Raw genomic sequence first — 24,327 nt, 5'->3', positions numbered from 1 at the left:
GGCAATAAGGTGGCCGAAGGTGTGGCAGCCATTAGCCCCCAATCTTGAGGACTGCAGAAGATTTCAGGAAAGCAGGTGATGGCAAGCCACAGAAAGAGAAAGCACCAGACGTTGATCATGTTTTATCATCTCCCTTTGTTTATACCACAAGCAAGGCTCTGACCATCACATGAGCAGGAAAAAGTTGTTCTTTATCGATTTGCTATTTTATTCCGATTTCATTATTATCCCCCTTTCCTCGTGTTCACTGAATCAATATGATAAACAACACATTATACGACATTATGCATTTCCACCAATGCGTGCCATGTTTTTGTGTGTGTGTCGCTGGGGACACAAGAGACGGAAAGGATTCATTGTGACCAATGTTCGTTTGTCATTGAATACAAATTCTCTATTAAAGTCCACACAGACATTCATTGTAGAGTTCAACGCAAATGGAATCACCCAACAGATAATAATAATAATAATACATTTAATTATGAAAGCGTTTTTCATCATACTCAGACACAGAATACATAATTTAAAACAAACACATTTAGAAGAAGAAAAACAAAGCAGAAATGGGTAAAAGAGATTAAAACGTGTCAACAGCATTGCGGAACAGGTGAGTTTTAAGAAATGATTTGAAGGATTGGAGGTCAGTCCAGTTGCGGATGTGTTGTGGTAGAGCGTTCCAGAGGGTGGGGGCGGCGACACAGAAGGCTCGGTCCCCCCAGGTTACGAGCCTGGTCATGGGGATGGCAAGGAGGGTTTGCCTTTGAAGAGCGGAGGTTGTGGGAAGGAGTGTATGGGTGAAGGTAGTGAAAGGCATAACCACAGTAACGAGAACAAGGCAAGATGCAGTAGTCGGAGAGCGCCTGATGAAGAGGCACAAGAGAAAAAGAGGCGTTCTGGCGATGTATCACTAAGCGACAAGAGGTTAAATAATGAAAGGTCGCGTCCAACCCTGCAACAAATAAAAGACCATAGCAACCGACCTCATGAAGGACACAGACCCAGTCACAACACTTGATGTTTAGGGTTTTGAAATGTATGCGTTTGTTTACAAATTCAACAAAAATAACTAAAAGCCGACTGACTTGAATGGCTCTACTTGGTTGTCGCCTATTGACACTGTATATACAGTAAGTCCACTTAAATAATAATTTGTTTATTTTAATGTACTTTAATAATATCCTGAGCTGAATAATAAATTAGGGATGATTGGAATGAACATCAGGTGGAAGTCAAGAGAGTGGCAGTGAAACAATAATACTCTACAATACCAAACCGTTTCTCATCATTCTCATCCTTGTATGTTGGGTGTGCATTTTTATGTAAATAACTGATCACTACTATGATGCGTGTGAGTTTAAAAAAATCCTAATATGGATGTAATGAACAATAATTTAAAAAAAAAATGACCATACCGCTGGTTTTACCTAAATGAGTGAGACAAGGCCAACATACAGCATGCTTGTGACAACTCATTATAATAATTATGTCATTAGCCTCTACAATTCTATGCTGAAGTATTTCCAATCATTCCTTGCATTAAGTTAATACCTACGGAAGACATCACATTATGGAAGAGTGATAAGATTCCTGGTAAGCCTTACTAATCCACCTTTGTGCTAGAACAATGATTGCTTTTTGTCTGCTGTGGAGCAAACCATCCACACCATTTGGGTCATCACAACCTAAACAAATCTGTATCTCTCGGCTTGATTTCAATACCTCTTTTATTATCTCTCTCCCCCACCCTTCCTCACTTCTTACTTCTCTCTCTCTCTCTCTCTTTAGCTCTCTTTCCCCCTCTCTTTCCCCTTATCTCACGGTATCTTGCAAGCCTGTTTGCCACTATAGAAGTGAGCCTTGGGCATTTTATTTTTGAACAAACAGTGCATGGATACGTGTCTTTTGTGTCTAAAGCTAACGTGCACGTACAAGTATTTCTCCCATCTGTCCTAGTTACAGTCTGTTGCAACTACACACAATAAGCTCATATATATATTTGATATTGTCCAACCCACCACCTCCACCATGGCTGCTAATTTGTTGGTTTCAGTGATTTATGATGCAAAATATATTTATTTATTATGTTAAGATCCACTATATATGCTACATACAGTATATATACATTATGGATACAAATTGCGTGTTGGAATGCAATACATATCAAATGCAAATGTAAGTTTTATTGTAAAAACAAATAGGGGAGAGGGTCGTTTTTTTACATTCCATCAACTTTTCACTCCAGAATATCTTCGCTGTCAGGTGGAATCCTCATAACATCATAATGTGTCAGGGAAAAACAAAACAAAAAAAAAACAAATAAATAAACAACCAAAGCTTGCTCTACTTCCCAATTATCACTTTATTCATGTTGTATTATACCCTTTGTTGTTATTGTGTGTGTACTCACAACCACACAGCACGACTCAAAATGTATGTTCACAAAAAAGCAAACCAAAGCAAAAAAAAAAAAACAGAAATCCCGCTGTCATTGATTATAATGTTACAAACAGAGAGCTTGGGACATCCCTACACATCAAAGTTTGTAGTCATGCCGAGCCCCATTGTGCAAAAAGCCTTTTAATACATCACAAGAGCAAATGTCTGCTTTCTGTCATCTTTCCAAACTCTTTTGAAAAGTGTTTTAAGCAATGACTGTTGTAATCCATAAAACAATGACCCGACTAAGCCTATGTACTAGATGAACATTGATCTGCATTGAGACTTAGCTCCAAGGCTCACAAGATTTGAACTAAACACGCCAACTGACAGTAAATGCATCTAACCTCACTATTTTCTCTTATTATTGCCTAAAAAAACATCCCAAATCATCCAAAACATTTTAATAAGGATGACAAATAGTCCACACCGCTTCCACAGAACAAGTAATGAAGAAGCAGACCTAAGAGGCATTCAAGAGCGCCAATAGATTTTTGTCCAGCTATTTCCACCACTGCATCAAAGTAATAAGAATGTGACCTATAGTATCAATTTGTGAAAACAATACATCTATAAATGTGACCATATTTGGACATATGAGATTTGCATGTTACGTGAACAGTTTTAGCAAGAACCACCCTTCTCTCCCCACTATAATTCCACGCAGGACTACTGTACCACAAGTGGTCAACTCTTGAATTGGGTTACCTACTAATATACTCTTAAAATTTTAATGTTCATGTAATATGGGCATGACCAAATATTTTCAGGTATTTAAATTACCGGTACGTCAACAGAGCTGTGTTTAGCTATTGGGTAGCTATTGTTAATTATCAAAGTGGCGTCTGTGCAACACACTTTTACCATGCGCTCATCATTAAAGTTAAATGTTTAGGGACTTTTGTTGCTTTCTAAAATTGATTTTGGAGTGGTTAAGTTATTATTTCAATTGTGTTGCCCTTAAAGGGGACATATTATGGACAATTGACTTTTTAATGGGTTGTATACAAAGAGATGGTTCTCTGGAGTGTGATGGGCAGGCACTAACTTAACGCATGAATACAAATGCTGCTTTTACTTCACTTTTCTCTTCAGACTGTTTAAGAAGTACCGGCTGGCCTAGTTGAAATGCCGTGCTGCCATCACTTGTCACCATGGTAATTAAAGTAAGCTTTAAGTTTGCACGTATAGTGTTGGTGAGCCGATCACTGATGAGTAAGTTTTAAAAAAAATACCGATCATGGGTCTGATCAGAAAATGGACCAATTTTTCCAATGTATTGAAATAAGTTTCTTTACTGTAAAATTAATCCCCGCTGTACGAACAGCCATTATTTTACAAATGTTGATTCCCTTTGAAATGCACTGGGAAAAAAATAAAACAATAGAATCCTAAAAATGCTCTCCAACATGCTGTTAAACATTCAACACATGAAACATGGAGGTTGAAAAAAACAGACCCTTCCCCAAATATAATTTGTATTCAAATAATTGTAAAATATTAGGATTTTATTTTTTTTTACAAAAATTCAATTCAATATGCTAAGAAAACTTGAATTATTAACTGCATCACAGAACTTTGCCTAGAATGAACAAGACAGTGTTTGCTGTAATGCTTTATTATGCGAATCCGATCATCAAATAATGACATTTCAACCGATCACAGATTTTGCATAAAATGCAAATCATTGGTCGATCTGATCCAGTTGATCAGATCTGTGTAGTTTATTTTAAGGTGGTACTTTAGTTTAGCTCAATAGAATAGTCGGACCGGGTGAGCAATGGCTGATTTGCATGACAGAGAACCACCCACCACCCAAAACAACCAAACAAATGATTGAATGAATGAATAGTAGAATCAACCCATATTTATTATGCACTAATTTTATCTGAGCAATGTTGGATACATTGTATTAATGCATGTGTGAACAATTTTAATGCTTGATGTCTCCTTTATGAGTACGGTAGCTTAATGACAGCATGAATTCAAATTTGAAAAACAAATGTCTGTACAGTTCAATGTTTTGTCATTGTAACAGTTGGACACCGTTTTGTTTAATTCATCAGGGAAAACACATTTTCACAAAAGAAAAAAGAATAAACGAAAAAAAATTGGAAAAATTGAAAGCTGAACTTTAGATTTTTTGTTGTCATTTCACTGTCATCATAAATAATTATAATGAAACGATACATCAGATAACAAGACAATAAAATTACAATTTAAAAAATGGTGAAAGCATCATCCAAAAGTTTCTAAAACAGACGCATAGCTCTTTTGCCACATAAGCCATGAAGACATGTTGCATTATTATAATCCAATTTTGTTACCCATAAGATTTGTTGCCTCATAAAGGGCTCTAGCAAATATTTAGCTTTCATTCCAGGAGCAAAACGGGTAGTGGTTACCGCAGAGGTTATTGCATTAACAAAGAGTTAAGGAAATGCATTAAGGAGACCTGTCATCATTGTTTCCCTTCATGACCAAAGCCTTTTCCAACAAAGTGCATAATTAAGAACGAGCACCTGTCTGTGTTTTATACTACCCTTTCCTCTCAGAAGAAAAATAAAAAGTAATTCATGTGAAGCTCAGCTGGGATGTGCACAGCTTGATGTGAGTTGCTTTGATAAACAATACACCACACAAATTTGATCTCTTTACACTGATTTAATATGTGTGTGTGTATGATAGCTGAGGAGCATCAAAATGTGAAGGGACTCTGTCTGCATCGAGATCAGTAGCGAAAGCACACCCAGGAAGGAATGGGAAACCGTTGATGCTCATTTGCAATACGAAAAGCAGTCTCGATGATATGAAGAAACTTTGTCCAGCCTAGCCACCGCCTTAGGTTGTAGGTGGGGAGGTGATTCACATTTTGTGGGTAAGGCCAAACCACATGTACATGTGTCCAAAACAAAAAGTTTCAATATGTTCCCTTTGAGAAGATTTCATTGCAACACACTGTTTAATGTTGAATGGCACTGGCTTTGCGGGGCTGGATGGATGTGAGATATGATATTCTGGGACTAGAACCATTTGGTCAATATTAGCATGAGGGCTGAAATGAGTCCTCGAGTAATCTGGGTAACTTGGTGAAAAAAAAAATGCTAAAGGCACTTTTTTCAGCCATCTTATTTATGTATACACTGTCAGAAAGAGGAAGTCAAGCTAACTGCAGCAACAGTATTTTATGCCGTACATGACAGTAACATGCCGACAATGTTGCAAAGCCAATTTAAAAATAAATCTCACCAAATAATATTTGGACATCAATGACTTGGTACTAGTCCAGTGGTTAGCAAGTCGACTTCACAGTGCAGAGGTACCAGTTTCAATTCCAGCTCCGGCCTCCCTGTGTGGAGTTTGCATGTTCTGCCCGGGCCTGCGTGGGTTTTCTCCGGGTACTCCGGTTTCCTCCCACATTCCAAAAACATGCATGGCAGGCTGATTGATCACTCTAGATCAGGGGTCCCCAAACTTTTTCCTGTGAGGGCCACATAACTTTTCCCTTGTCTGATGGGGGGCCGGTCCGTTTATAACAGAAAAAGTGTGACGATCGTAGGGGAGCTTAAAAAAATTGTTTTCCAGAAAGCCACACATAACCAAATAACCCTTTCCAGGTTCTAAACAGAAAAAAAAGTCAGGAAACAAATAATAACACTATTAATGAAATAAATAGTAACTAAATAACCCTCTCCGAGTTCTCTACAGAAAAACAGGAAATAAATAAGAACTAAATAACTCTCTCTGGGTTCTTCATAGAAAAAAAAAGCTTAACAGATAAAAGTTCAGCTCAGTTATCAGAGCAGAATCTCTCTGAAGTTCTTGTGTTCCTTCCTTATAATCCTTTTGTAGGTTCCAGTAGGCTTGTAGACAGCACTGTTTGCAGTTAGGGGGTTTTTGGGGCGTTTTTAACAGCGTTAAGTGATGGCCAAGCTATGTCTCTTTTATTTTGATTCAAATACCTGATTATTCAATTGAATTTACGGGAGGATATCCCTTACCAAAATATTTGACAGCTGCAGCCCTAAATAGCATACCCTCCAAAGCAAGAACATAGCAGACATGGGAACAACCAAGAAGGGATTTAGGAAAGGAGACGAATATTTCCCTGTCTTTGATTAGATCACTACCGATGATGCTCGTATGCTCCTGGGACAAACACACACCTAGTAGTTGATAAGGTAGCTGTTATCATGGAGCTCATTATAGTCATTTGCTGATACGGTATATACCGAATAAGATTTTTTGTGATTAGTTTCATGCTTGCTCAAATGGCTATTGCTTTCAATCAGATTTGCTTTAGTCGTAACCTTCAGAGAGCTCGAAGGATGAAGAAGAAGAGTGGCTGCTACATTAAAACCGAGGAGCTCAAGAAGGAATTTGACTCCGGCTAAAATTCAATCGTTTGCTGTATTTTCTCCTCTAACTAGACCCTAATTATCCTTTGCTCTACTCATGGTGGCATGCTGGAAAAACCTGTTTGGCAAATTACCGTACTTATTTTTTTCATCTCTATTTCATCGGAGACAAGAGGATTGGGAGTGATCCACAAGAATGAATAAATGCTATAATTCACACTTTAATTTAGCAGTAGATGATTGATCATGGGAAATGGGATTTTGTTGACTCCCTCATGGGGAGACGTGCTGGCTGAAGATAGCACTTACTATGATGCATATTGTTCACATTTGTGGTGCTGCAGTATAGCTGACTTAGATGCTTGCCGCAAAGGCTTGTATAATACTTTACCAGCAAGGCATAGGTCAGGGAGTTAGCGCATCCTTAATACAAGACTGCATTTGGAAAGTGGTTGAAAATATTTCCAGTCGTGGCTTCATATTGTCAAATTAATAAAATGCTCACCAACTAAAAGCAACATTTCATGGAAGTGAAAAGAGACATCTGTCTGTTACTTTGGAGAAATACATTAGATTTTTTATTTTTTTTTCAGTTGTGTGCAATTGACAATCAATGGATAACATCTTGAAACAATTTGGGAAAAATACTATTATAACTGTTACGTGGTGGTTTGAGTCTCTCTGTTTGAAACAAAATAACAAAATGCCAGTTAGTTTCATTCAAATGGGTTTAGTATGGCCTCCCGCTTGACAGTTTTTCTGCTGGCCATATTTTGTTTAATTTACTTCAAAGCAATTCAGGGTTATGTTTAAAAATAATAATTTTTGTTGGACTAATTATATACCGGTAGTCCAACAAACTAAAGAAGCATGTAAGGAAGCATTTGCTCCTTTCATGATTTCAGTTCTGTTTTTTTCGCATACATTTATTTTATTTGTACAAGGGTGACAAAGTCACAGACAGAGTCAAACAAAAGACTCGACACACAGAGAAGATTGTCTTTGCAGTCGGCGGAAGCACAATTTCCCAGAGCAATCGCACTCGAAGTTTCTCATGCTCCTCGTCAAACGTTTATTGTTTACATATGAAAAATGCAAGACAAACACTGCCCCGATATTTTCATACCACGCCCCCAGTCCGGGCGTGCCTCCTTACATCTGTTCGCGCCCTTGCTATAATGTGATTACTGTGGGCTTCAAAAAGCCCTGTCCCCGAAACGGCTGACACTCTTTTGCACAGACATTTGGGGGTGCTGAATACACTCCAGAGCGTCTAGACATGCCCAAATTAAATTAAACTTTAAACATGATATCATTTTGCTCCTAGATTTTTCTTTCAAAGGGAAAATAAATACATGGATAAATAAAGTCATTTTCAAACTGCATTTTATGTTAACTTGGGTTATCTTACTCGCATATTAAAATTGGATTGATCTGAGACATTTAGGCATGATTAATAAGTAGCAACTTTTTTGGGGGAATGGAACTTAAAAATTTGCCATTCCTTTTTTTTCTGACTTTCTCAATAAATATAGAGTATAAATAATCGTTAAATACAGTTCCCCCTTGCCGATCAAGTACCGGTAAATGTAGTCAAATGGCCTTGCCCAGAAGTGAGCCCCCTTAAAAAGGTCATGCATTAAAATGAACCGGAGGTAATAAAATGTTAGCATAACAGGACATTTCAACAGCCTTACAGGTTAAGGACACACTGTTAGAATAAGTCAGCACTTCTCTCAAAGAGCTCCAATAAAACTCAAACATCTTCATGCTCATTCAGGGAGGATTTACTACAGGACTGACCAGCATGACACGTGAGGAAACACATTTAACGGATGTACTGTATGTTGTTTGTCAAGTCACGAATGAGGGTTCCGTTCTGATTCCGACATTCGACATTCCTTCGCCTTTCTCAATGGGCCCATTGCAAGCACTCAAATCCACGTACTAGTTTGGAAATCTGTGTTTATTTGCAGCTTAAGCGAGAACCTCAGAGCACATTTTGGCACTATTTCTGAGATATGTGTGCATTGTGATGGGATCAACCCGTGAACTTCATCTTTTGTCAGACACACAAAAAGCTCAAGGCCATACATTGATATCAAAGAGAAAAATGAATGATGTATTCTCCCCACACGCATATCATATTGGTGCTTCTGGGTTCAAATGTAAACAAGGATCATTCTTTATTCAAGCGGATGGGTGCAAATGACGGGCTTGCAGAAAAAGGACGTCAATGTTTGAATTTGAACGAAACATTATCGCAGCCCCAGCTCAAGTACTGCAATCAGCTCGAGTAATGCGGGTAATGCAATCAGCTCTTGAATGAAGTGTAATTCAAAGGACCTGTTGACACACTATTAATTTGAGCCATTTTGCTTGAATATTGTATGCAAGGCTGTCTTTCTTGCATTATTAATGGGTGTTATATGTAACTGTTATGTAAGTCTTGAGGAGTGAAGAAAAACACTAAATAAAACGGAGAATGAGGCATGGTCCTACATGCGAGATCTGCACATAAGAGCTCTCCACATTTGGTCCAGTCTTCCCTACAGAATTACATTGATTTATTTATGCCCTCAGAATGGCCTTAATGCGTGTGTTAAAATACTTTCACAGCAGACTAATTCCAAAGAATTACTTGGTTCCAAAACAATTGAAACTGAATCTATTGACTGATATTTGAAGGGAAAATGTTAGATGTGATTGCTGTGAGGAATGTGATCTGGTATTTTATAACATTGTCTCCTTCGTGTTTGGGCAAGCTCAGCGGTGGTGTGCATTTTTTACCCTGACAATTAATGGAGCCATGACCATTAATTGTAGTGGGTGGGAATCGATCTTATTTTATTGACTTGCACATGTTACAAACATGTGTTCGTGTTTGTTGGAAACATAACCGTTTAGAGAGTGCATTATATTACATAATATTTAGTTTATAGAGGGAGATATGCAGCATGAGAAACGTGCAATGTAATGCTGTAAATCCTCCAGGCATTTCCATCCACACACAGGCTGATCTTTCATGTGCACTATTTGGTTGTAACTCATAATGTAGCTGCATAAATAATTACCCTGATTGAGGACATTTGTAATCTGCATAGTTGGAGAGAAAAACAACGATGGTCAGGCACTACATTTGACATACTGTAGTTTTGCTCAGCACAAATCATAATTACATTTGAAAAACAACATATATTACTTTTGTGATTGGAATGCCACTTAAAATTGAGATCATTTGTGAAACTTCAGTGCAAAGGAAACAAGCACGCTTGGACTTTTTGAACTGTTAACCTCGTTGTTCAGTAGTTTCTCCTCGGTCAAGATATCCTGGGAGAAGCTCATCAAGAGTCATACACTCCACAGACATTTAACTGATTATGTCAGTATTTGCCGCGGGCTTTTGTGTGGAAGGTTGACAGCTTGTGGACATGACTTTCTGTCACTGAGCCACACAGTGGGGGTGGGCTGTTCTGTTCTGCAAGAGTCTCATGTTGATGTTAGCATGCACTCGGCTGATTATCGGGCATTGTTCAGCTTTTACAAGGTGTTTCTGTCTTTGCTCATTTGACTCTATAGGCGTCACAATGTTCTCCTCCTCGCTTACTTTCAGAAATGACGTGAAATAAGCGTGTGGGAATTTGGCCGGACGTGCTAAATGGTCGACTAATACTCTTTCTCCTCAGCAGAACTTATAGTGTGGTTCTTTTTTTCTTCTTAGCTTGTTATAATTAGCTGCCGATTAAAGTGATGATATTTTATTCTTTGACTTGTGCTTTTAACATTCCATTCCATGCATCATGCTTCCTGTAAGAAAGGCTAAGAGAATTCATACTGTACCTTTCATGGGCTCATGCTTATGGGTCTAAATATAGCTCCGTAAATCACATTCATACACCATAGGGTGTCTTTTTTTGTTCATCCCCTTCGGTGTCTGGTTTGCTTTATCTCTATTTATGTTTTTCAGTGCATTTCTCATTAAGACACAGCCACACATTCATGGTCTCGTGCCTGCTCACAGTGTGACTCAATAACGGCACTGATAGAAAATGTGGATGTCTGACTTGACTGCAAGTCCAGCTTTCATTCTGGAGCCAGCTGAATGGCAGCTCCCATCTGTAATTATACGTGCACGGTTTAGACTTTAATTAGTCAAGTGGAGCACCGTGCCAAACCACCGCCAACCTTGTGCGGTGAGGCGCGGAACTTGAATCATCTTGAATTCTCAACGGATGTTGATATGTTAGAAGAAGCAATCTGGCTCCTGCCTATTGGAGAGATTCTATCAAATTGGTTGAGTCACAACATAAGGCATATTCTTCAAGACAAGGCAGATTTGCTAATTCCATCATCTATTTAGCAACAGTGGTATAAGTCCACTGCACTAATCTTCCCTCCATCAGTGTTGTTCATAAAGTCACTTCCCCAGTGGCATCAGGTAAAGGTGAATGCTGTCATCAAACCCCAATTTTCCTTAAAACAGCCTTGGGTTCCGATTGGCCTTCATCTGTCTCAGCCCCACTTTTGCTCACAAAGGGACCTCCGAAGATGTTTAGATAATTATAATCATTTGATAATGTGACTTTCTCTTCCTTCCTTGCCTCCCCCCACCTTATTTAACATAAATGAAACAAAAACAGCAAACCAAAACCAGTCTTCACTTTGCCCCGTTTGATTTTGTACACAAATGGAGTCTTTAAGATTTGTTAAATATTGCTTAATTCACCGGAACTTGTCACCAGGCGCAGAGACACTAAATTTGACATCTTCTCTTCTTATGCATGATGTGTCTCAAAGGATCGGGTCACATTGGTCCCTGGTACTTCTTAAAAATCAGGATTTATTATCACCCATGTGTAAAAAGTTTAGTCCTGCCAGTCTGGATCAGGTTTAGAGCCTCACCATTCAGTATGTCGCTTTGTCGGACTTTTTATCAATCCACTAAAAGGGGGTGGCAGTCAACGAAAATGCGTGTTATGACAGAAATAGGATGTGGGCGATAATCATGAGGAAAGTGTGGATACATTGAGGTGAGGCTCACTCCCATTTGGGGAGGCGGCACGCGGGCTGCTCATGCATATTTATAACAAGCTCTGCTATTTTATCCACTGGATTTATCCAATTTAGAAATTATAAATATGGTGATGTAATATTGGAAAACACAACATGTGTACCATCCATTGACACCTGACAGCGAGCACAAAAGTGCATTTCGTGTGTGTGTGTGTGTGTGTGTGTGTGTGCTTACTCGGCAGCAGCGGCTGTGTGTCAATCACTTGCTCAGCATGTGTGCCTCTCTCATCCTCGGCAATAAGATTACCATTGGCCGGTTTTAACTGTCAATCATCACCATGCTTGAGAGGAGGATGTGGTGGCTGACCTGAGGTTTATAAGCGACACATGCGTGGCAAGGTCACGTGAATGATATGGTCCTCATTCCAAAGTTAACACTTTGAATGTGCATATCTTGATTTTGATACGATAAAAGATGTTTCAACCACACCCCTTCTCTTCCATTCAATACAATTCTATTATATTTAATTCTGTAAGTGTTATGGAAAACATCCTTTGGCTGGTGGCAACCGTTCATTTCAAGACAGTGGTATAGTAATATAATCATCTATCTACGCTGTTATGACGATAGGTGGCACCCTCATAATTGTGATGTTGTACTGGGAGGATTGCCTCAGTAGCAAACATCTGCTCTTCATCAGCATGCTTTGCACATTCCTTGTCCACCAATCCTCAGTACCAGAAATCTTCTCAAACGAGCCGACGTTTTCAACAAGGGGAATTCATCAGGCTCACTGACTGCACTAAGCCTGCACTGAAAAAAAAAGAAAAAAACCTGAAAAAGAAAAATGCATACTGCTGATTAAAAATCGGAATGCTTTTGAAACTGTGACTTTAAAACCGCGGTAAAATCTAGACTCTCCTTCAATCTACTGAATGTATCACATTGCCTGCTTGATGTGCAATTCTAGACTGTGCGTGATACGCTGTTTGTTACTCTGCCCAAAATTTGAGAACTAAAAACACTAAGCTGCCATCATAGTATCTCTGTGACTATGGGTCCCATGATGGATTACATTCAGCGAGTCTGTTGTGATGGGTGATTTTATGTAGGTAGTTGTTACTTTGAAGCTGCATGAGTAATTACAAACCTGTAATTACATTCATGTTGCATGTCTCAGCTAGTTCACAGCTTTTGGATTCGCCACCGCTGTAATAATTAAAAAAAAAACAACAACAATAGAGGCACTTGTTCAAATGTTTTTCCTACCCAAATGTCCTTCCACAAACCTCTGCGCTGCTCCCAGTGACGGTGCAAATATCAGGCATATGCAGCAAAAAGGAGGGCTGCAGCTTTACTTTTCCATTTGCTCTAGATCCTCAAGGCTTGAAATGTGGGTGGGACTGTCAAGAGCTGTTATCTCTAACACAAATTATGCCCATGAAAGTTTGATGGGGGTTCACATAATGTAAATTGTTTTGGTCAGTGCAACCGCCTACCGACAATGAAGTTGGAATGGGATGCACGACTGTGTGCATGGTTGTTTGTCTGTATTTTTTTAAGCCACACAAATAGCAAAATGAGACCAAGTTTATTCATCCCTTTTGTTTTCCCCTTTTTTTTTTAATCAAGTAGAGTCAGTCATAGACAATTAAGTAACACAGCTTGAATAAAAAACGGGCAGAGTAGATACAATAAAATTTACTCTGCTGATACTAGTTTTTGTCTTAAGTAGGTCAGCTAAGGAAACATAATAGTCATAAGTGTGCCATTATCATGATCTGTTAAAAGATTATGCTAAATATACATATTTCTGAGCTCATTTGTGGCAACAGACAATTCTAGCAAATTGAAGCTGCGTTCCAATGCATTGCCCATTTCACAAAGGAGGTTATGAGAAGATAACACGTTCCTCTGCGATGATAACACATGAAAAGTATTTTGTTGTCTGGTCTACTGCGAGCATGGGATTCTGGGAAGGGCACCACAAAGACCTTTTGATGATACTGGAAATGCTGTCGAGCGCCAGTGGTTTAGATGATGAATTGTTCTTTTAATCATGACCGATGCTGCCCGTTTTCCACCAAACCTTAAGACAATGGCCCACAGTGTTGCAGTGTGACCGGGATGGAGACTAGATAATAGGAAGTGATGTATTGGATCTAAAGTGCAGCAGTATGGGACACAAAGTGTTCAGCCATCCTCTCTGACATCTATTCAGAGGTCAAAATCATGTGAATTTACCCGCAAATGGTTGCATTTGGGATTTAACCCAGGGCATCAGGAGGTGGCATACTCAGTAGGTCACTTAATCCATCTTCAATGAATGGACATATTTATGCCCCAGCCATGCAAACAATTACATCCTGGATCAGTTTAGTGACTGACCTAATGGGTGAAATTACAACCATCTATAGTGACATCCTGTACACTTAAACCTAAATGTATGCCATAATGTATGTCTTAAGGCAGTAACCCAAAAATGTATTTTGATTTGTTATATGCATTATAAACCCTTAAGGATACATTCAGCAGATACTCTGCTATGTATTGGTGTTATGGGTTTGGCCAAATGTGTAACGCTAGGTGCATTTTAACATGATTAAAATCAGGGACACGGTTGATTTTGTGTTGTGTGTTGGTTATGTATTTTTGTGGGGGTGTTTATGGGGGTTGAGGGTGTGTGTGGGGGGCGGGGGAGGGGAGGTTGAGGGAAGCTGCTGGGATGACCTATTTGAGGAGAGGTGATAACTCAGACAGATAGCTGGAGATTACCCAGGGATCAAGAGGCTCAGTGGCCTCTCAAACAACAATAACTGGAGAGCATATCCCATGCCTCCACCCCCTGCTGAGGCCCTTATGGCAGGACTTGACCGAAACACTCCAGTGCTCACTCAGCAAAGCATATTTGTCAAATGTACTTCTTCTTGTTTTCTCTTTACTGGACACAATAATTCCCCCAAATGTTCATGTGAGACAAAAACAGTCTCGTTTCATTTTGAGACGCGGAGACTATAACATTGTTTTGTTGTTGTGAGCTTTAGAAACAAAGTGCTTATTTTTGAAGTTGAATTATTGTTAATGCGGCACACTTCCAGTTTCTGAAAGCATTTTTTTCTGAGCAGCGTTAACGCAGACGAAAGCAAAGCAAATGCAACATGATTATGTCAGAACTCCCTATGTGAGAATTCCAATGAATTTGGGTGCTGCATGTGTTTGAATTGAGATGTCCTAATAATTTTTGATTGATGGTTGTGTCTCCTCCACAGCGGACGGAAACAAGTTTGTCTCCTCTCACTATAAATGTGGAATGTGTTGGTGCACGGTTTCGTGCACTTGTGAAGGAAACATTCTTCTCACTGATTACTTCATTCTGGCAAATGAACTATTTTCCTTGTTTACCTGATGTACATTTGTTTAGACTTTTCAGACCACCCACCACCCCAAATTCAAATTGAATGACTTTTAAGGTTCAAGCTAACTGGGTTCCTTAAAATTGGAAGTGAAAATGTAATTGTGTTACCAATGCAATGTGGAAGATGGCTCCATTGCATCCATTGAAGGGTGGGGGATTTGATGTCGTGCCATGCACACTGTAAATTGTGAAAGGGGGAAGGTAGGTTGCTCTCGGCGCTCCTCATTCTGGGGACCATCTGGTTCGATTGGATTTTGGCACTGTACATTCTCTATCCTCCAAACCTTTAACTCTCAGTCCCTGTTGTTTTGTCTAGCTCCCACATACAATGATTATAACGAAACAAATAACACATGGAAACTTGGTTTCATGGGTTGTTATTGTATTGCGCAGACACAAAAAACAAATTGCTTGTCTTGAATAATATTTAAAACTGATTAATGTTCAGTATGAACAGAAACACTAATATAGGTTATCATGTCATTCTTAAATAAGAGCATATTTATGCATTTAGTGCATGGGACCCTGAAGGACACCGCAAAGACCTTTGGATGATACTCAAAATGTTACTAATATTAAGCACTTATATTAATATGGTACTTCCATGCATCCTTCCATCCATTATTTGAACTGCTTTATCCTCATGAGAGTCGTGGGCGTACTGCAGCCCATTCCAGCTGACTTCCACGCTCACAATCACATCTACGGACAATTTAGAGTTTTCTGTTAAACTGCCATGCATGTTTTTGGAATGTGGGAGGAAACCGAGATACCCGGAGAAAAACCCACGCAGGCACAGGGAGAACTATGTTACTTGCATTCCGTTTAAAAACCCACCAGAGGAGACAGATCACCCGATCACAAACTCACTACATCACTGACAACGGCATGTGTGACAATTGCAATGCCAGAAGTTGTTCATGTCAACATTTTGTTTGCATCTTTGCTGAAGAAATTGGTGGTCGCTGCTGCAAAATGTGGTCTCTCTGAGGCAACGCAGTGCGTGTGCTTCAAAATGTATATTTGCTCTTGCACAGTATGATAGGAAGTTGCACAGCAAGGAGAGCCATTTACTAAGTTTTACCAACTGAGTCTCTCTCTTCACACACTTCAAAACAAAAGCTCTCAAGCCTGGAATCACATGTAAGCCAGTTTGGGAGCACTAACTGGACCAAATACCTTCTCATCAAACATCCTACCATTGTCATAAAGTACCCCTGGGCTTCATTAGTGCCAGCTTTAAAACAACAATCCTCATTCCCACTCCCACACACTGGTCTCAAATGCCTTCGACAGAGGAGAAAACAACATTAGCCCGAAGGGGGCATCCATAGCATTTTAACTGTAAGAGTAGGGTAATACTGTGCACGCTCTCATTCTGATTTAATTTCACTGAAACATGTTTGTAGGACAGTCGCACTGTTTCAATTTGTTTACTTTCACAGGTTGAGCAATTCCACTGAAGCATATTGCTTTTGAACTCGTGATGGAGCAAACACTTGATACCTTTAACAGTTATGGTCTATGCGATATATCGCTGTGTGTTACTCAGGCTCTGTGTTTTGTGTGGCATTGTCTTCCACCTTGCACATACCATGTAAGTGGCCATGCTCTTTGAGCGAGAAGGAAGATTAAATGTAGTGCTTTAAATACATTTTGCTCAATGGGTATATGAGTAGTGGAATGAAATTGACACATTTTTACTATTCAGAGATGGAGTGATTATATGGAAGACAAAAGTCTTGATCAGTTATGCCTTAAGTCAGGTACACCGTGTACTGGTTGGCAGCCAATCCCAGGGCAAAGCAAGACAAACAACACGTTTGTGATCACAATCCCACCTAGGGACGATTTAATTATATAATAAAATAAAAACAACATTATCCTTAAACACTACTGTTAAAAATGCACTTCCAATAAATGATTCGGAAAACCAGTTGTCATTTGCATGTTGACCAGGATTGTTGGCATCTGCTAGGAAATTCAGTTATCCAAGTATTAGATAGGTGTTTGTCTCTTCTCATTTGGGTTTGCACAAGACTGAGAACAAGACTGCAATTTGTTATCCATCACAATTAAAAAAAGAAGCAAACAAAATCTAATCATCTTCAACTACGCCACAAATGAAAATCAGATAGATAGATAGATACTCTGATGGCTTATTTTATTTTTGTTTTGCTATTTATTTTGATCCATCCCAAATGTGTTTACTTTTCATCGGCGTCCAACGATTCTGAGCGCGCCTTCAAAGTATGCAAACGTTTATTTTTGTCACACTCCCGGAGTATGTATTTGATGCCGCCATCACAGCAAGTGCCAAGCCAATTTTGTTTTTATCACGATGCAGTGCACAGAGGTGAACACATACCCCTTTATATTAGCCGATCTGTGTTTCATTGGCAAACATAGTTTGGCCCAAGATTTAATTCAACCCAATGGTAATAACCTGGGACTTCAAAGAGATGTGTTTAAAATTAAATCATTCAAAAAGGGAGGAATATGTTAGTAACCCATTTAATGGGTGTTTCTAAATGTATATGCCCAAATCAATTTGGGGCCTCGTCTCCTCTTCAACACCCAATTCTTGCTCCATACTATGATTTCTCATGGGTTCCTGCTCTTTTGATCCATTGCAAATTTTTAACATGTCACCCTCTGAATCCCCAAACCAAATTACATGCACTGGATTAAAGGAGAAATCCATAAAATCCAATTTTGATGATTGTATTGTTTTCTGCTATTGGTTGGTTTAGATTAGAGGAAAGGGCTCTTGTACATAGCAGTCATCTTATTGTGAAATAAAATATATCCATTAATCTAGTTTGACATGCACATTTTTACTGTCACATTTTCTTTGTGTCTGTCACATTTTCTATTGTGGTGCCCTTTTTCAGTATGCCGCTTGTAGAACTTTTCCAAAGGTGTATTCTACTTTTTACCTATCCAGAGACATTTTACCTTTAGAAATTAGAGGATGAGCGGGTTCCAGCAATTTCCACAACCTATTCAGTATTCCACCGATGTTTGATCTTGACCTTACTGTTGCATGTCCTTGGTGCATACAGACCGCAACCAATGCTTCTTTTCTTCTTTTTTTTTTTTTTTTTGAGAGAGGGAAGAGTGGGGGGGGGATTGCATGCTCCAGAACATTTTAATGTACCTTGTCATTCTTAGCACACTATCAGTAAGCCCCACAGCGGGGGGTGCACACAACCATTTCTATTATGAGATTGATTGAATTACTGCTGCTGAAGTTGACACTTAATGGATTATGATGGGTCAGAATGAGGCAGATTTGTGTAGACACTTTAATCCTCTTTCTTTTTACATGCCTGGAAAATATTCATTTTGTTCTGTGTTGCTAATCAACTTGTGTAGTTTAACCTATTGAAATGAAGGTCTAATAAACAAGACGTGATGTTTCAACATAAAGAGCACATCCACTTGATTGATTCCAAACAGTCAATAACATACTCGTGAGTGACTTGAAGTTCTCAATGTGGCTCCAACAGCTTTCACATGTTGTTGCATGCTGATAGACATAACATAAGACACGGCCGTATAACATCAAATTGAATCGGAATGACATTGAATTGTTACATTTAAAATCATTACATGCTTGAATCATATCATACCCCATATAATCAGGGAAAAAAAAATATATATATATATATATATATATATATATATATATATATATATTGTATATATATATATATACACACACGCACACACACACACACTGGAATATAAATTGCCCGACAAAATGGTTTTGCAGATTTCATAAATCATTCCGCTGCTAGCATCATGAGTTACATCCTCAAGAAAGATAAGTGAGCGCGTGACAGAACCAGCCATGTCCAAGCCATGACAATACCCCAACAAGATTCACCAATGAGCATGTGTGTGTGTGTGTGTGCGTGTGTTTGCAATAAGATATTGTTTTCTTGTGTTTAGTGTAGAATTGTCCTGTGCATACTTTCTGTGTCTATTAGTCTCACTGAGCTCCCATCTCCCAACCCACAAACCTTTACCTTTGCTTCCATGAGACCCAGCCACCTGCAAGTCATACAACCATTGTTAGGAAGAGCCTTACCTGAATTGTGCTTGCTGTTTCAAAACAGCTGTGTGATATTTATCTGTTTTCATTTCCTTCAAGATGATTTTCTTACAGTTCCTGCCAATGTATGGTTCCCTGCATGTGTGATTATACCCTTGCTCTTCTGCAGGAGGAAGTTAGATGGTTGAGATACTGTATTGTATTTATGTGCACACAATACGTGTACAGTATGGATGAACTCATTTCCTCTGCACTTCAACCTGTCGGGTTTGCTTTGGTTTCACTCTTATTTTCAGTGCTGCGCCTGTTTGTTCTCATATTTGCATTTATCGGATGATTTTTTTTTCATTCAGTGATATGTTTTGGTAGATGATAAATGTTTTGTTAGATTCCATCAATGCATCAATGGTAGAATACACATACTGTATTAATAGTAAGCATTTTCTCTCATTATCTCTCTCACTCTCTCTCTCTCTCTCTTTACATTTATTCTGGATCACTGTCTCATCAATGACAGGTAAGTGCATCTTTTGCATCTATTTTATTTTCATGTTACTCAACTGCTACATAAACACCCTAGTGTGAATCTTGACCAAAAAGCACTGATTCTGCACGTATTGCACCCAGGATGCATTTGGGTGCAGTTTTTTTTTTTGTCTTTGTTTTGTTTTGTTTTTAAAGTAAACACAGTTTCCATGCAATTGACACTCGTAGAATGGAACAGTCCCGTTTATGCAGCCAATCTCATTTGCTGCTCAAGATGCCAATCTGCTCTCAGACTGGGAGTAGAGAGGCAGCAGGGAGTGGGGAGAAAAGCATTTATTCACCCTGACACTGATCAGATAAACAGGAAATGATAAATGCTGTCTCTTTTTGTTTCCTTTAACCTGTGTTAACTTTTTGCTCAAAACGGAGGCCCTACAGTTTTGCTCTGCTCCCTTTGAAATATATAATCAAAGCATCTCTGCGATTCAGTTTGTATGAGGCGATGTGGTTGCAAATAGGGCTGCATGATGCAGTTGTCATGGTGATTCATTGAGCAAAATGGTGACTCAGAAGGGCCGATAGCTGCCTTGTGGGCAAAGGCTTTTGAAAGTATTTTTATTATGTGTTAAAGTGTTGTAAAATGAGGACTTATGCATTTATAATACGTTGACTATTGAATGTTCATTTGAAAATGATGCCCAATATAGCATTTGCCCACCATGGCAATTACCCTGCTGTCGATTCTTGCTGATATTTTTTTTTCAGTGATGTCTTCTCAGCCTGACACAACACAAAAGTAGGACATTTCATATAAACATTGAAATACTTTCATATAAACATTTAAATACATGTAAATCTCCTCCCAATACAAGTTGATGATACTATTCCCTTCAATTCTTATAATGGCAACACAAGAAAGACACGAGAAAGTGGGAATCCTTGGGTGTGGGGCTTTTGTTTATTTTTACATTTTGACAAAAGTTCCATATAAGTTAATTAATCATGAATGAGCATGCGCTCAAATGTGCTAGAAATCACCATGATTCTTGGTAAGCTCAGGGATATAAATATTTTCCAAAATGTGGAAAAACAACGAAAGTTGTGAATGAACACCTCTTTAAAAAAAAAAAACAACAACAACAGAAAATCTGGCCAACATATTAATAATTTGGGGCATATGACCCAAAAAAAATATTCATGCTTAAATTAGCAGCGGGACAACTATGAATACAACTTATCAAAACAAGTTAGATTTGTATGTACAGATAATAACAATTGGGGAAAAAAATCATCAGATCAGTCCTGGGTAAAGCTTTTTAGTTCAGCCTCGGTAATACTCTGAATATTAGGAACTGACCCACATGTGCTAATAGACTGGTTAAATGGAGTCCCAGATGTAGCCCCAGCTGTTGCCACGTATTATCTGACTGACTGACCCTGGTGTTTTATTTTAAGTCTGTGGCAAAGCATTAGCAAAAATGGACGTAGACTTAGTAAATCAAAAACAAAACACATTCATATATAATAATGACCGCGATTATGATGATGATAATAATAACAATAACAACGACCATTAATTTGCAGTGCTTCGTCTTAGTCAGTGTAATGAGTATTCAGGTTCCAAGCTTGCCCCCACAGCCACAGGTCTACCTACTGTGCCATATGTTGGTTAGAAAAATGATTCCTCTGCCATTATTATTTATTCAGTGGAAGCCATAATGCATGTAAATGAGGTGGTCGCTGTAGACTGCCCGTAGAATTAGCCAAAGTAATGAATGTCATTTCAAGTGCCCTATTGGACCTGTGTCCGTTTTGATAAATTAAATATCCTGACAGTTTGGTCCTTGGATACACGGGTTGGGAGGGTGGGGGGTCTTGTATGAGAAATGCAATACACACAGATGTGGATACTACTGAAAATAACACAATCCCATCAATGTTTGAAATGTAGTTTTCCTGTGGTTACTTCTTTGAATGAATCCATAGCATGCAAACAAATGGCTCTCCTTGACTTTTCATGTCGTAATATCATGGTGAAAAAGAAGGTGACATTCATCAGGGATTGTACACTGAGAGAACTGGTCCGACAAGGGTTTTAGGTTCGAAGACAGTGGCGTTCATTATTCGTGTGGCGATCCTGATTATAACCCACCTGTTATAAACAGAAGCAGTGCAAAGCCGCCAACGCATTGCCATTCGTCATCACCATCTCCTTGCAGCCTGCTGCAGTACATGCCACCCGTGATTTAGCTCTGCATCTAGTTATGAGGGGGTGTTAAATGTTTATTATGCAGCACAGCCCTCGCCCCCAATGACACGGCAGAATGTTGCTCAATCAATACCTCTCACAGGAAGCTAGGTTAATTTGTTTTTTCAAGGATTTGGTTTTTGTGTCAAGGTGCTTGCTGCAAGCCATTTTTTGAAAGGTCTGTCTGTGGAGTGATGTTTTGTCATAAGCGCACACGCTATGGCACAAAGATGTTGTCCTTCCAGCTCGTTAAATACTCATGACTGGTCGGAGGTTTTAGCTGTCAAAATATGAGATGCAAGCCTGTGTTTAGAGGCTGGTTGAAGTGCTGGCTAGACCAACAATTCCGGCAGCTACTCGGTATTTCAAGCCCCATTGTGGATATTTTTCTGAGCAGTTTAAAATGTCATTCAATTAAATTTATTGTGGGGGTGCTTTATGTTGAAAGATTTGATACTTATGGAACTATGGTGACTCTTGTTTTGCTCTTTTCAGACCTGCAGACCAAGTACTGTAGTTCTGAGACCACGTTGTTTCATGCTATCGTGCTTCATTTTCAGCACAACTCAGTGGCAAATTTACATGCTTAGACAGACTTAACTGCGCCTATTTCAGCTTGTAACTATTTGTATTGTTTACGGTCCTTGAAATGTAACGATTGACCTTTTTACCTGATGTTCACATTCAACAAAATGTTCTTTGTGCGCTTCACCACATTTCATGTTTGGATTGCTGTGACCTTTACTCTTTGTATCAGTGGTTGCATACCATTGTAAATGGCCAACATTATTGACCTACATCACACTATGTCTTGATCTATTTTGCATCTGAGTGTATATTGCGTGTGCACGTGCTCGGTTGTGCACACGAAGAGCTAAAAATGGGCATGTATTGTATGTCATGCAGCTGGCAAGCAGCTGGGCTCATAACACCGAATGGTGAAAAAGAAGCAGAATGTGTCATGTCAGACAGTCAAATCAGAACACCATGTTATGGCGGGGCGACAGCTGCCCGTCTGGAAGGACTGGGACTTTCGAACCAAACGGTTACAGTATGAGTCCCTTTGTGGCAAATTGCAACTAGGTGTTGGCGTAATAGCTACCCTTAAGCAAGTCACCAACCCTTTCCTAAAACAAAGTCCCGCATTCACTTGCCCCGGGCCTCAATAGAATATGTTGCATTCTATGTGGGGTTTAAAAAGTCACACATTACAAGACAGTCAATTGTTTTACAATCCTCCAGTATCTTGACTACATTATATTACATATTATGTTGGGCATTGCATTTAAAATCTGACTCTATTGATGTTCATTTAGTATCATTAATCTAGTTTGCCAATAGGTATTCCTCCTCTGAGAAAGTTCACCCCAGTCTTGGGTCAGACAGAGTTATGATCTACTGTTGGTTAAATGCGTTGTTGTGTCCCCCCTAAGCTCACCCCCCACCCCACCCATTTATTTGCAGTTACGATTGTCAGAGAGAAAGAGTGTGAGACAGGGCAAAAGGGAAGGAGAAGGTAAAGGTGAGCAGGAATGTAGAGAAGTTAAAAGTGGTTGAATATCCGCCCTTTGCACTCCAAGCTTTTAAAATATTCAGTTCTTCTCAATAACCTTGTCTTGTCGCTTATTTAAGAAAAAAAAGTGAACAAAAATCAATGGTGGTGCCTATATTGGCCTGAATGCCAGACACCATCCAATATTCAAATGAATGAAACTTCACACTGTTAAGCTTCATCTGTTGCATGTCGAACAGACTGTGACATACCTTGAAGGACAGCTAAGGACAAAATTACTTGACAGAAATGATAATGAGAGAATAATTTGAATCTAGTTCTTCATCCTTGTACCCAATTCTGCATGCAGCACTTTGCATTTGCAGGGTATGAGCTTATGATTAACAGCCGTGTTGAGTCTTCAAATGGATCAAATAAGAACAGGATCATAAATCTCACATGGCAACTAATAACCATTATTCCCCCGTCTCCCTCTCCCAATGCATGTTCACTGATGAATTACGTCAAAGTTGAATGGTTCACCCCCTCAACATTAGTTGGGATTGATGTTGGTTGAAAAGTTGGAATGTTTGTGAAGTATTAGATTCAAAATTCAAAATATGTTTTCCTTCAGTCATATTTACAGAGACATGACCATGTACCTTCATACAAAGCAAATGGACATCGTGTTTGAAAGTAGACTTACTTTTAGTTGCAAATCATTGTGTGCATCTTGAAATATTTGTAATTTCACCATTTTACTGAAGGGCAAGCGTAACAGCCAACCTTCAAATAATGTACAGTATATAAAAATGTTT

At 39.0% G+C, this 24,327-nt stretch overlaps 1 protein-coding gene across 1 annotated transcript in view; it reads left to right on the top strand.

The window, feature by feature from the left end:
• The window catches only part of ctnna2 (catenin (cadherin-associated protein), alpha 2), a 207,827-nt gene that overhangs the window by 84,253 nt on the left and 99,247 nt on the right, over window positions 1–24,327 (top strand). The gene's annotated exons all lie outside the window — the stretch shown is intronic.

The sequence above is a fragment of the Hippocampus zosterae genome, chromosome 13, assembly GCF_025434085.1.
Source record: "Hippocampus zosterae strain Florida chromosome 13, ASM2543408v3, whole genome shotgun sequence".
NCBI classification, from domain to species: Eukaryota; Metazoa; Chordata; class Actinopteri; order Syngnathiformes; family Syngnathidae; genus Hippocampus; species Hippocampus zosterae.
Note: the sequence above shows the minus strand (reverse complement) of the source record. Positions and strands in the feature narration are given on the sequence as shown.